Genomic DNA, 15127 nt, shown 5'->3' on the forward strand with positions numbered 1-15127 from the left:
AACATGGAAAGAAATTGTGAGCAAAATACAGCAGGCCACTGACCGAATTTGAAAAATTAAAAACCTGTACTAACCTACTTATTGTTGTTGTTGTGGTCTTCAGTCCTGAGACTGGTTTGATGCAGCTCTCCATGCTATTCCATCCTGTGCAAGCTTCATCTCCCAGTACCTACTGCAACCTACATCCTTCTGAATCTGCTCAGTGTATTCATCTTTTGGTCTCCCTCTACGATTTTTACCCTCCACGCTGCCTTCCAATACTAAACTGGTGATCCGCTGATGCCTCAGAACATGTCCTACCAACCGATCCCTCCTTCTGGTCAAGTTGTGCCACAAAATCCACTTCTCCCCAGTCCTATTCAGTACCTCCTCGTTAGTTATGTGATCTACCCATCTAATCTTCAGCGTTCTTCTGTAACACCACATTTCGCAAGCTCCTATTCTCTTCTCGTCCAAACTATTTATCGTCAATGTTTCACTTCCATACATTCCTACACTCCATACAAATACTTTCAGAAACTACATACTGACACTTAAACCTATACTCGATGTTAACAAATTTCTCTTCTTCAGAAGCGCTTCCCTTCCCATTGCCAGTCTACATTTTATATCCTCTCTACTTCAACCATCATCAGTTACTTTGCTCCCCAAATAGCAAAACTCATCTACTACGTTAAGTGTCTCATTTCCTAATCTAATTCCCTCAGCATCACCCGATATAATTCGACTACATTCCATTATCCTCGTTTTGCTTTTGTTGATGTTCATCTTATATCCTCCTTTCAAGACACTGTCCATTCCATTCAACTGCTCTTCCAAGTCCTTTGCTGTCTCTGGCAGAATTACAATGTCATCGGCGAACCTCCAAGTTTTTATTTCTTCTCCATGGATTTTAATACCTACTCCAAATTTTTTCATTTGTTTCCTTCACTGCTTGCTCAATATAAAGATTGAATAACATCGGGGAGAGGCTACAACCCTGTCTCACTCCCTTCCCAACCACTGCTTCCCTTTCATGTCCCTCGACTCGTAACTGCCATCTGGTTTTTGTACAAATTGTAGATAGCTTTTCGCTCCCTGTATTTTACCCCTGCCACCTTCAGAATTTGAGAGAGAGTATTCCAGTCTACATTGTCAAAAGCTTTCTGTAAGTCTACAAATGCTAGAAATGTAGGTTTGCCTTTCCTTAATCTAGCTTCTAAGATATGTCGTAGGGTCAGTATTGCCTCACGTGTTCCGATATTTCTACGGTATCCAAACTGATCTTCCCCGAGGTCGGCTTCTACTAGTTTTTCCATTCGTCTGTAAAGAATTCACGATAGTATTTTGCAGCCGTGACTTATTAAACTGATAGTTCGGTAAGTTTCACACCTGCTTTCTTTGGGATTGGAATTATTATATTCTTCTTGAAGTCTGAGGGTATTTCGCCTGTCTCATACATCTTGCTCACCAGATGGTAGAGTTTTGTCAGGACTGGCTCTCCCAAGGCCATCAGTAGTTCCAATTGAATGTTGTCTACTCCGGGGGGGGGGGGGGGGGGGGGCTTATTTCAACTCAGGTCTTTCAGTGCTCTGTCATACTCTTCACGCAGTATTGTATCTCCCATTTCATCTTCATCTACATCCTCTTCCATTTCCATAATATTGTCCTCAAGTACATCACCCTTGTATAGACCCTCTATATACTCCTTCCATCTTTCTGCTTTCCCTTCTTTGCTTAGAACTGGGTTTCCATCTGAGCTTTTGATGTTCATAAAAGTGGTTCTCTTATCTCCAAAGGTCTCTTTAATTTTCCTGTAGGCAGTATCTATCTTATCCCTAGTGACATAAATCTCTACATCCTTACATTTGTCATCTAGCCATCCTTGCTTAGCCATTTTGCACTTCTTGTCGATCTCATTTTTGAGATGTCTGTATTCCTTTTTGCTTGCTCCATTTACTGCATTTTTATATTTTCTCCTTTCATCAATTAAATTGAATATTTCTTCTGTTACACAAGGATTTCTACTAGCCCTCGTCTTTTTACCTACTTCATCCTCTGCTGCCTTCACTACTTCATCCCTCAAAGCTACCCATTCTTCTTCTGCTATATTTCTTTCTCCCATTCCTGTCAATTGTCCCCTTATGCTCTCCCTGAAGCTCTGTGCAACTCTGGCTCAGTCAGTTTATCCAGGTCCCATCTCCTTAAATTCCCACCTTTTTGCAGTTTCTTCAGTTTTAATCTACAGTTCATAACCAATAGATTATGGTCAGAGTCCACATCTGCCCTGGAAATGTCTTACGATTTAACACCTGGTTCCTAAATCTCTGTCTTACCATTATATAATCTATCTTAAACCTATCAGTATCTCCAGGCTTATTCCATTTATACAATCTTCTTTTATTATTCTTGAACCGAGTGTTAGCTATGATTAGGTTGTGCTCTGTGCAAAATTCTACCAGGCGGTTTCCTCTTTTGTTCCTTACCCCCAATCCATACAATGATATAATTTTGCTGGTGTATTCAGTACTGTGTGTGCATACAGTCTGCGAATGTATAGCCTCATCTACAGTTAGTAAGAAGGAGACAAGTTATTAAGGAGTGTAATCTGATGTTGAAGGTTTAACACAGTCAGGCAAGTGTCTTGAGGCAATGGAACTCATGTAACGCAAATTACGCTCGCCGTGCTCATCTAGTATTTGAGAATGAGAACACGTAGCGACTACCTACAGACTTTCCACATAATTTCACACCTTTAGGAAACGGCTTCTGGCTGACACCCCCGTCCAACCGCTCCCCTCGCATACCCCCAAAGTAAGGGAAAAGAAGTTCATCACGCATTACAGTTTCGCTGTGCATGCAGTCAAAATTCAGCATCGGGCACGAAGCTCGAACTTTTCTCCTTTTCACTAACTGCAGTTGAGGCTATACATTCGCAGACTGTATGCGCACACAATACTGAATGCACCAGCAAAATTATATCATTGTATGACTTATAGTACACGAGATGACTCCATAAATATTGAGATCCGTGAATAGCTACGTTTTGCTAAAAACGGAGCTCAGATTCATCATCATTAGCTTTTAGCTATATTACCAGGTCCTTTGCCTCTCCATTATCTGCGATCCATTGCTTCCTTCTTAAGTCCGCTGTGTATTGTACCGTCCATCACGTCATTCAGTATCTGAAATCTCTTCCTTCCTCGCTTTCTTTTCCCTTCTACATAACCTTCTAAAACTGTTTTTATCAGTTCGTCATTCTTTCTTACTATATGCCCGATCCAGTTTCTTTTTCTTCTTTTTATTACATGTAGTAACTGTCTTTTCTCTCCAACTCTTCTCAGTACCTCATCATTTTTTTTCTGTCCATCCAACTTATTCTTTCCATCCTCCGCCACGTCCACATCTCAAAGGTCTTCAGTCTTTTTATGTCTTCCTTCCTCAAATTCCATGTTACAGTGCCATATAGAACAACACTCTATACATGACATTTTATGTGTCTCTTCCTGAGTTCTCTGCCCAGACCACTGCAGAAAATTCTCCTTTTCTTATAAAATGACTTTTTGCCATTTCTATCCTTGTTTTACTTTCTGTGGTGCGCTTCCAGTCGGTGTCGTCATATTTCCAAGATACTAAAATTTTGCACCTGTTCTAGTATTTCTCCATTCAGCATAATTTTTATTTCTTTATTTCCTCCGAGTGCCAATACTTTTGCTTTCTTTGTGTCAATTTTCATTTCATAATTTTTTCCGTTAGATTCAATGGTGTCCACCAAATCCTGTAATTATTTTTCCCCTGTGGCTAGAAGGACCATGTCATCAGCAAACATCAAACACCCTACTCTTCTTCCTCCAATTCCTACACCTTTGTCATCTAATGAGCATTGGTCAATCATATTTTCCAAGTAGAGGTTGAAAAAGGTAGGTGATAGACAGCATCTTTGTCTTACTCCTTTTCCCAGTCCGATCCAGTTCATACTTCCTCCTCTTATTTTAACTGAGGCTTTTTGATTTACAAGTCTTCTGGTTTTCCAGTCCACTCTCTCTTCCCTCATTATAGTCGCCAGCTTGTCGCAGACCACATTGTCAAATGCCTTTTCTAGACATATATAGGTCTCTTCCTTTTTTCAATAAACGTTTCACCCAACATTCGTAGGAGCCCTATTGCATCTCTGGTGCCCGTATTCCGTCTAAAGCCGAACTACTCCTCGCCAAGATTCTCCTCCATTACTTTTTCAAGTCTTTTATTAATTATTAACATCACTTTGGCTGCGTATGAAATGAGGCTGATTGTCCTGTGCTCACTGCATTTCTTGCTCCTTTTTTTCGGTAATAGAATCTTTACTGTTGTCAGAAAGTCCTCAGGCCATTCACCACTGTCGTATATTTTATTACATAACCTCAATATTTCTCTTATTCCATCTTGGTTCAAGCATTTTCATATTTCTCCCGGTATCGTATCTGTACCTACCGCTTTGCCATGTTTCATTGCAGCAATGGCAGACTTTACTTCTTCCATTATGATGGTTGGTCCTTTCTCGTCATCACTTAGTGTTGTGTGATCCAAGTTCCAGAGTTTCTGGTTTGCGATTTGTCATCTAGCTCTTGTATATATTCTTCCTATCTCTGGAGGACTTTGTACACTACCTCTTCGTCTTTACTCAAAATTTCTATAGTAGCACTTACTGCCTTTTGTTCACATGTCATAGTCTTTACTTTGTTGTATAGTAAGTCGTATCTTTCCTTCAGTTCTTCAGTTCCATCACATTCCTCTTTTAGCCACTTTTTCCTAACATGATCTGTTTCTCTTTGCAGTTCATTATTTAACCTTCGGTATATCTTTCTTGCACCTTCAATATTCTTGTTTTTAAATTTTCTTCTCTCCTCCATCGTGGAAATCATTTCTTGTATGACCCATGTTTTTTTTATACATATGTTATATTTTGTGTCCTGCTTTAATCGTTTCTTCTTTCAGCATACTCCAGTACTCGTTGACATTATCATGTGGTTGTTTGTCTTGTAACGTGACAGCATTTCTGTAATTTGTTCTTTGTTGAATCTTATCTTCTCCAGATCCCACTTCTTCACCATGGTCACCTTCTTCAGTTTTTCTATTCTTATTTCTGCCATAAGTAAGTTGTGGTCGCTATTAATATCTGCACCTGGTAATGTGTCCACCTTCTTGATTCCATTCCTGTACATTTCTTCTACCAGTATAAAATCGATTTGGTTTCTGTATTTATCCCCTGGTAATTTCCAAGTGTAGAGCCTCCTCTTGTTGTTCTTGAACCATGTGTTTGCCGCTATCAGCTGCCTTTCCCTGCAGAAGTCAATTAGCCATTCACATTTATCATTTCTCTTTCCAAGACCATGACTGCCTACTATGTTTCCCTTTACCCTCAATGGCGCTCCAGTCTCCCACTTATTTTCGTCCATTATTCGCTCTCTTACACTGTACGCTTCCTCTACAATTTGGTCATCATGTTCTGAAGTTGACGCACACACACACACCTGGACAATCAGTAAATATTTTTGTGCTCCTTTCAGCCTTATACCAATAGCCCAGTCATTTGCCTAGTCCACATATTCCACACATTTAGGCCAATTCCTTTGCCATAATCATTCCTACTCCATTCATTCGTTTTACTTCTCCTCCTGAGTAGTGCAATACCTATTCAACTGACTGTAACTCTCCACATCCATTCCATCTTACCTCAGCAACTCCTGCGAGGTCCATATGATCCTTTTCCATCTCTCTTTTAAGATTTTTTAGTTTTCCTGCTTGTAGCACAGTTCTAACATACCAGGTACCAATTCGCGTTTTGATCTTTTGCCTCCTTTCAAGTTGCCCCCCCCCCCCCCCCCTGGGGATCCGAAAGGGGGGGAGGGGTCAGGTCAAATTGACCAGCCTAAATTTTACCAGTGTTTGATAGAGAGAGCACTTACACTGAAACCTCCATATGTCAGACACTCAGATCAGTACGTTGTATGTCGATCGAGTATCAACCAGAACTCCGATTTCCTTTGTGCTATGTACTGTCGTCCAGCAGAACGGGCGTAAACGTTAATTAAAAGTAACATTAGATTTATGGAGCGCAGGAAAAGAGTGACTGTATCTTGCACTTACAGCTTCGTGCTGAAATTTGTAGGGTGTTAGAGCCTCTTACGTAGGATGCCGGGTTCAAACCCGTACGACATTGTTTTTTTCTGTGTTATGGGCGAAAGTGTTATATGGGACAACGTGTTTGTGACATGTAAAACGCCCGCTTGGAGTTTACAGCAATGTTCTCGTGGCAGTTTGCTTTCGCCTCGTTTCTTTGAGAGTAGTAAACCTATTGTAGTAAACCTTTACAACATTGCTACAAACTCCGAAAAGTCCTTTTCCATGTCAGGAAAATGTTCTCCCACGTAAGTTTCCCGCATAAACTTAAAAAGAGTTGACATGAATAGGGTTTGAACCCAGAACCCTTAGTACGACAGTCCGCAGCTCGTGGTCGTGCGGTAGCGTTCTCGCTTCCCACGCCCGGATTCCCGGGTTCGATTCCCGGCGGGATCAGGGATTTTCTCTGCCTCGTGATGACTGGGTGTTGTGTGATGTCCTTAGGTTAGTTAGGTTTAAGTACTGATGACCTCAAATATTAAGTCCGATAATGCTCAGAGCCATTTGAACCAAAGACTCATGACCTTTTTACATGGATTGAAGATGTTGAGCCCCGATAGTGATGCCATTTGACGGTTGATTAATGCCCTTCTTACAGATATTAATCTGGGAACTCTTCACCACCCCGTTCTAATATAAAACTCATTTTGTAAGAAGTTGACTTACGTCCTTTCTGCAATGAGTGATTCTATCTTCATGATATCAGTGGTGTGTGTGTGTGTGTGTGTGTGTGTGTGTGTGTGTGTGTGTGTGTGTGTGTGTGTGTGTGTGCTTATATTTCGTAAATAGGGGTCTAGAGCGACATCTAGCATGTGATCAAATGTTGCCAACTAAAAACGCGGAGACTTATTTACATATAAAACGAGATGGGAACTGTTCTATAATCTACAAGTAACACATATCAAAACAAATCTGTATCATTCTAGATCCCACTGATGTTTTAAAGTGAAAATCGACGAAACGCGTGTGGGAAAAATTAAATACAGTGCAGCAAGAGAAGGCGTTTTTCATTTACAAAACAAATATTTTTTGCTTGCTGCGGAGGATGGGCACCCAAACAAACGCGATCTACAGTAATAATTATTAGCATGTATGTGGATTTTTATCCGTATTTATTTCGCGTATACAAAGCTAATGTCTTCTGGTGGCTGATACGTGCATTTCCACAGGTGCATATTTCGAGTAGGTTCAATAATGGTTACGCGCGTATGTATACGCAAAACAGTCATGCGATAGATCTCGTTTTAACCTTGTTCAAACAGTATCATAGACATACATTAGTTTATCTCTGTATTCCTCAGGATGCAGATCAGTTCATAAGATTTTACAACGGTTTGATACTAGTGCCGTTTGGAAATACCTTAGAAGTCCGTTTCGATTCAATTAGGTTTTTATGGATTTCGTAAATATCTACAGAAACATTTTGGATAGTCACGTCCAGACCAAGTAGCAGCTTACACAATTAAGGGGAACCGTAGGTGCCTATGCTGTCCATGTCAAAAACACTAAGTTTAAGCAACATATATGAATAATCTACCAAATAAAAAAAATTGAAACTTTTAACACCTTTTTAACACACAGTGTTGCAGTTATGACAGAGGGATATTGGAGTGTCTTTTCTAGTTTCCTTTCCGTAACTTTTTAATTAATGACCCAACTTTTTACAAAACATTGCTTTATTTAATAAAATTGAAATGAAACTACTGAATATATTGACAAATGGCTTTGTTACAATGTAAGTTTGACCGCTAGGAGTCCTGTATAAAAATTTCGTCTCCAGAGTTTGAGTGGTTTTTTAGAAAATGTTCCTTACATTCGAAAAATTCTAATTTACGGGAAATGGCTGTCAAAGTTCCTCAATACATTCCGGCAAGGATGGACTATTCATCCTCAAAAATCTTCCTTTTTCTTCTTCTTCTATGCTGGCCTGTTGTCCCTTAGTATCGCATATCCACTTCTCTTCTTTCTGTCCTTTTATCCTCTGTCAATATTCCTTAGCACTTGTACAGTGTTCACCCCAGCTGGAAATCCTAATGCCTTCAGTACTTCACATTGTTCCCTTGGTTGTAGCTTGCTAATGCATCATAAATACCAAAGTGCAGTACTTTTATGCTTATAAACACCCTTTTAGGAATCACTGTCCAAATTGTTAATAATCTCATTACGATTCTGGGTTTTTCCATGTAGACATTCGTGTAACAACTCTGGCTGTGCTAAGTCATAAAAATTGGTTTTATTGCGTTTATCACAGCTGCTGGCAAACCATGCCTGTGCTGATAGACTTTTTTGACATATTTGCACCAGGAATCTTGGGCATAGGCTGTGTTAAAGGCATTTCTCGGAAAAGGCAGTATGAAGAAACAATGCCCACACCATGTTTCTCCTGTCACTAGCGTTCCTAGTATTTTGCCTTAATGTGTATCCATAATATCTCTGTAGACGTTCAGTTACCTCACCAGTAAGCCTGCCTCTCCGTCCTATTGACTTTCCATCACAGAGCTTACTTGAGCCCAGTTTGTTTGACCCTTCAAAGCCATGCACCCATCGCTTTTACACATGCCCATTGCATTCCAACTTCTCAACTACAAATGCATTTCCATGTGGTTTCAGTTCTGCTATAGTCTTGAAATCATTGGAGTCACCGTCCCCAAGGTAGTATTTGTACCTAACATTGTATCTGGGTATTGAACATTCAAAAATTGTTTCACTCCTTCCACTTCATGTACCACTGTGCTCTACTTTGATTTTATTTTTGGACCTCTAATGTTTTGGCAATATTGTAACTTCTATCACTTTTGCAGTATCACCATAAGGGGCAGTTACGACCCCATTCAGGGATTTATGACCCCTGTTTTTCCAGGAACCATCTAATGCCACTACCAAGTCTCTAGAACTACTGCTCATTTCTATTGTTTCCTTCGTCGCTATCTTCATGGTTTTCAAAGCCACGTCTTCAACAGAGTATCCTACCAGTTCACAGTAGTACCCAAATTTGCTTGGAGGCGATGGCAAGTTCATAATACCACAAAACAGTTTATCAGCAGCAGACACTTCCGATGGATGGAAGACTATACACAAGTCAAACATTTACATCAAACACTCTAGATCGCCCATTTTCCCCAAAGAGACTGGCTCGTGAATTGTAGAAAGTCACTTTATACTTCCAGCATGTACAGATTATCTTCATCTCACAAGCTAAACCAAAGTTCTTTGATATCTCCAGTCCCACTCCTATACTTCAACAAATTTTGCACACATCATCTTCTTTCAGCACAGAAGATAACAATCCAATATTCAGTGCTTAGTTAACATTTCCCTGTCACTCAGATGTTCACAAAAATTTGTCACTTCCATCAGCCAACTTCTTGCCAGAAGATGTCTCATGGCTATGGCCAGCCCCATGTGTTGCTTAGCAGAAGACCGTACCCGTAATTACTGCGTCACTACTTGGTGTTAGTGTTAATTTTTTTCTCTGCGTTCTTCCTTTTCTTATATACACGATTACTAAAACGTGTCATAGCGACCAGGAGAACACTTTATATAAGTGGTATAATATTACTAACATGCACAACACTTAATTAATTCGAAACAATCAACAACAGAGACGATGTTCAGCGTTCATAGCGCGTCTTTTGTCAAAGAAAACAATGCAGCCAATCCTCACACAGTCGCTGTATGGGTAACATAAGGAAATATTCAACTTAAAAACGTGAAAGTGCCAAGAAGTCACGAGAGGGTGTTAGATGCATACAGTGGTCCCGCCAATTTTCTCTGCAGCCATGTGAGAAAATGGTAGGAACTCCACTTCTAGGGCGAGTAGAACAATAATTCAAAGTTTGCATTAAAGAGTAATGTGCCCATTAAATTTTGATAGCAAAAAAATCGTAATGTTGTAGATTTGACCGCCTCTGGCTCCCCTTAATGTTGAGCGGAGTACTGAGTGGACTTGTTAAAGTTGTCGCTCACATACCTGTAGGTGCTGTAAGTAATAGTTACAGAACTTTGCTCTCGCACGGCATACTGTTTCGGCTTCAGAATAATTGCGTTTGTACAGCGACACTACTACAACAGGATTGTGGAAACGCTTCCTAGATCTACTGTGTAGTGTTTTTTCTACTTCTCAAATACATTTTTGTAGCCTGATGCTAAAAGGTTGCCGAAGTTAACGGGATGGGGATGTCTGCAAGACAATGTTTGCCGTTTTTTGATCTTGTTGACTTACGTTATTACATAATGGGTGGTTTTCGTAAATATTCGTTTATTCAGTCTTTGCAAAGGAAGACAATTTCTCAAAGCTGATTATACCAATTGATGAGAAAAGAAGACAGTTAGGACAGAAGAATCATAGACCTAACAGTCTCTTTTTTTTCCTTACATACATAATATTCACGCAAACTTTCACTGTCGCAGAAACAAACACTGTTTGTCAACAGACAAAGAGTTTTTAAGAGGTGGATATCTCACAATGGACCATTTGCAACAAATTAGAGAATGGATCAGCGAGTAAAGATTACAACTTTGTCCTGGATTCATAGATTCTGAGACAGCTTTTGACTCTGTTTCAATTAAATCTGTGCTAATAGTTCTGGAGAACTAAGGAATTTATTCAGTTTAAGTTAGGATACGGCAGTGCTAGAATTTCCATTACGCTTCAGCAGGAAAGCGGGAAGTTTCACATCGATAGATGAATCGTGCAAGGAGATTAGAAGACAACTAAACTATTGTCGTTGCCTAAGTAGTAACTTTCACGCACGTAAACCGAGAAAAATGAAGATGCAATACGGATTAATGGAATGTAATTATGTGGTACACCTCCGTTTTGCTTCAGACTCTTAAGGTCCAGTGTACACAAAACGTAAACAGCGGATGATAGAACTAAGAGAAAGTATGAAATTATGCCTGAAAATCAACTATAACATGACTAAATTGACATGCAGTGAACAAAGAACTATTTGATGAATTTTTGTTGTCCAGGCAAGAGAGAATGTATGGTCAACAAATAACATAAGCGAAAGCGTAAAGATAGCCTGGAGTCAAAAGTATACTCAGGGTCAAAGCTAGATTTGTGGGGAGTGAGGAAACAGTTAAATATCACACAGTAAGGAAGCAGTTAAATTTCACACCGAAAGAATATGGGTCCACTTTTTATTAATCAGTATCCATCACATATGGTAGCTTTCTTCAAACCAATACTGAATTGATACTTCAGTGAATTTTTGAGGGGGCAGCTCCCGTCCTGACACTTGGCTAGGTATCCTCGTACCTGGAGTGTTTTTGGTAAACTACTGTGCGAGTAACAATTTCTTACTAGCGTCGGTGAAGTGTCGACTTTCCATGCAAAAATCATTCACAAAGTAAATGTTGTTCAGAGAACAGTGGAGGGATACACGTTAGGAATTACTAGGATATTAAGGAAACCACTAAACAGATCATGGAACAGACTATAGTAGATGTAATTGTGACTGTAACAAGAATGAAATTTTTGTGGGCGGAACATGTTCATTGGAGATTTCTTTCCACATCACTTCCCAAACAGAGCTTTTGTTAGTGTTTATGACCTCGCCGTCGACAGATCGTTTGATCTCACCTTCTTTAGCTTTAGTTTATCCATATTTGATATGAACTTCAGATATATTTCTTTTACGTTTGATCAAAATGTAATCACCACTTCATATGGTACTATTTACTTCTTTAAGTTCGTTTGTCAGTGCTGTTTTCTGGAGACGGTGTGATCATTCACCAAACAGATCACTGTTGAACACATTCTGTAAACATTTCGGCGCGTCAAGTTACCGTTTAGTAAAAACCTGAACAGGATACAAATTTAAAACTGAAAATGCAAATGGAAGTGTGTACACGAATGGTGAATTTGCAAAACGACCGAAGTCCACGTTTTAATGGTTTTGATTTATGAATACAGCAGTGTTGGGGCGCCCAATTTGCATCATTTAATAACAAAATGACTTCAGTCAGGACCAGGACTTAGGTGTCAGGTATCCATTTTTCTCCATCATTATTCCAATAATGTGTTTCATGTAGTGTTACAGAACTCAGGTGCTTTTGGACGGCTGTCCAAGTCAGAATAAGAACAACACTGTCATCAAGTTTTTAATGACTAGTTTCGCAGAGGCGGTTTTGGAACATCAGTCTTCTTTTCTCTGTCCAAGGATCTTCCATCATATAGGGACCTTGCAGTAGTGAAAAGAACATGGAGGCTTGTAAGCAGACTACACAATGAAGGACGTGTTTGAACACACAGTTAACTCTAGTAGTAAAGGGAATTTTACAATTACTATATTTGAAAGTGAGGATGTTTGATTACAACTCATTGTCGCATTATTACAAAATAAATGCCAATTCCATTAGGTTTCTGTTAATGACATTACTAGTGATAAAAAAAGTATCGTTCATTGTTTCAACTTTTGTGGTATTATGCTTTTCTGAAAAACAGATAGGAATAGTTGCGGCAAAACCATTCATAGGAGGAATAATTTAACATTCTTGGGCCAACGTATCCTTATAATCGAGAACCAGGCATACTTATAAAAACGGTGTGTGCCCAGACAATGAAAACAAAATTGAAGATAAACGCAGAATGCTCAAGTACATTGCCGACAATTATGATGAATCCGCAGCATTTCACGAAAAAAATGCTGCTTGGGAAAAAAATGATAAATTCCTTAAAATTTGCAATTTCATTTTGGAAAGATTTTTCTGTATATTTATTTCCTTTGACAGTATACTGTACTGTGATTTTTATGTCTTTTACAATAAACAAATACATAGTGTGTGTTTATGTAGCAGAATTTTATTACATAACAAGGCCACCTGAACTTAATATGAAAAAACGAAGTCACGGCTCTTTAAAACAAAATTCGAACATGAGGAGGGTAAGGTCAAGATATTTTAATGGCATTGTAATCTTCTTGTTTTTATCGTATCACACAATTTAGTGAAGTGTTCGCGTCAGTATGATGATCAAGTTATATATATATATATATATATATATATATATATATATATATAAGATGGTATCTTTCTTCCTGACATGTCCGAACCCATTTGACCATCATCTCCTGTGCGGATGGTACAAACCGTACCTGAACTCTTACGGGAATCGGCAAAAAGCCGCGAGTAATGAGTATAATGGGCAGGGGCACTATGAATATAGTGCGGGACAATAAATTGGGAATGTGGGTCTCACGGGAGGCGTGCCAGAGATGTCCTTGCAGTCGCCCTGTCCTTTGTGGCCTCGGTGGCTCAGATAAATAGAGCGTCTGCCATGTGAGCAGGAGATCCCGGGTTCGAGTCCCGGTCGGGGCACACATTTGACTGATATCATTGTAATTTCAGTAAAGTTCCTTGTTGTTTCTGAAATATTACCCGTAAGGACATGTGTTGTTTTGCGAAATCAGAATTCACATGTATTCCAGGTGCAAGAGCAAGAGCACGGAAAATGGTTTTCGAACTTCGCCTTGGTGTTCTCGTAGCCCATTTTTATATCTCCACCGAGCGAGGTGGAGCAGTGGTTAGAGAATTGGACTTGCATTCGGGAGGACGATAGTTCATACCTACGTCCGGCTATCCAGATTCAGCCTTTCCGTGATTTCCCTAAAGTGCTTTATGCAAAAACCGCTATGGTTCCTTTGAAAGGACACCGCCGATTTCCTTCCCCATCCTTGGCACAATCCGAGAATGAGCTCCCTTTCTAATAACCTCGATGTCGACGGAACGTTAAATCCAATCTTCCTTTTTTTCCGCCGCCCTCTTTAAGAATATTGAGAATTTACATACGTCTGTGGTACACATTTCAATGCCAACACTGACCTAAAGGGATTTTCTTTCAAAGCTCTCCCACATTTCAGCCACCCAGGGAAAAAAAGTATAGCGTATACTGCGTACACTATATATTGTTCGTACTACAAATGGTTCACATGTAGAGGTGTATACACACCCTCCATGTAGAGTTGTTTCTCGTATTTAACGTAACTTTTTTCTACAGTGATGGTCCCAATCGTCTTTCTCAAATATTGTGGGGATTTCTGAGAATGGAAAGCGAAGTGAGGCTGGTGTTTTTATGAATTGCTTATGGATAAGTTGACGCTTTTTATGCATTAAATACTGCAACAAACATTAAAGTCGGTAAACTCCGGGCGTATGAGTAGCAAAGGAACCCAGCATTTGCGTGTCGGCGGTAAGCGAGCACACAATATCCCCTCCCCCTCCCCCCCCCCCCACCTCCACCACCACCACCACCACCACCACCCACTCGCTCTGCAGTAATATATTCGCTTGAAGCTTCAAATCGAGCAGCTAAACACTCACTGTAAATATTGAGCTTACCTTTATGTGCATCTGACGAAGGTAGCGACCGCAATAGGCCTTTGATCATTATTCTGTCAACAAGGTGCCAAAAGCGAAATTAAACACACATTTAAACAGTGTTGTTAAGTTGTAAGTGTGGTGTTAGGTCGTTCCGGTTGTTGGGGATTGAACACTAAGCACTAGCGGCCTGTAAAAGTTTAGACTTCAGCGATTCAGAAAAAGGGAGACAAATGAAACCAAGCTCAAAGGAAAAAAATACGCAAACTAGATATAAATGACGTATGTGTTGCTCAAAGTTCCGATACAATACTACAAAAGGGAACGGGGCTGAGTGGGACGGCACACTGATTAATCTATCACGTGTAGTGTTTCCCATGCCAACATTACCAAGGTGTAGCAAAATGAACACGGAACTAGTAGTGTACCTGTTTTTCTACTATCGCTTAGAATTTATTTTGGTATAGCTTTAATTATCTTTGTCAGCTTCGAAACAGCCAGGTTACTGGAAGTTTCTCATTCACTGTTTATTTATTGAATTTCACCGAAAAAGTTGCAGAGGCTTCAGTAAAATATTGAGGGGAAAACAGCAAAGCAGCAAGAAGGGAAACAGCATTTATTCATCTCTCCCATTATTAGAATATCTCGAGGGATAGTACCACCAAGG

The 15127-nt window shown here is 39.8% G+C and overlaps 1 protein-coding gene and 1 non-coding gene across 2 annotated transcripts in view; both read left to right on the plus strand.

The window, feature by feature from the left end:
- The window catches only part of LOC126354362 (uncharacterized), a 136034-nt gene that overhangs the window by 2576 nt on the left and 118331 nt on the right, over positions 1-15127 (plus strand). The window lies entirely within an intron of this gene.
- On the plus strand, positions 13388-13461 carry Trnat-ugu (transfer RNA threonine (anticodon UGU)). The gene has a single exon. It is a non-coding gene; the product is annotated as a tRNA-Thr (tRNA).

This window comes from Schistocerca gregaria, chromosome 3, assembly GCF_023897955.1.
Source record: "Schistocerca gregaria isolate iqSchGreg1 chromosome 3, iqSchGreg1.2, whole genome shotgun sequence".
Taxonomy (NCBI): domain Eukaryota; kingdom Metazoa; phylum Arthropoda; class Insecta; order Orthoptera; family Acrididae; genus Schistocerca; species Schistocerca gregaria.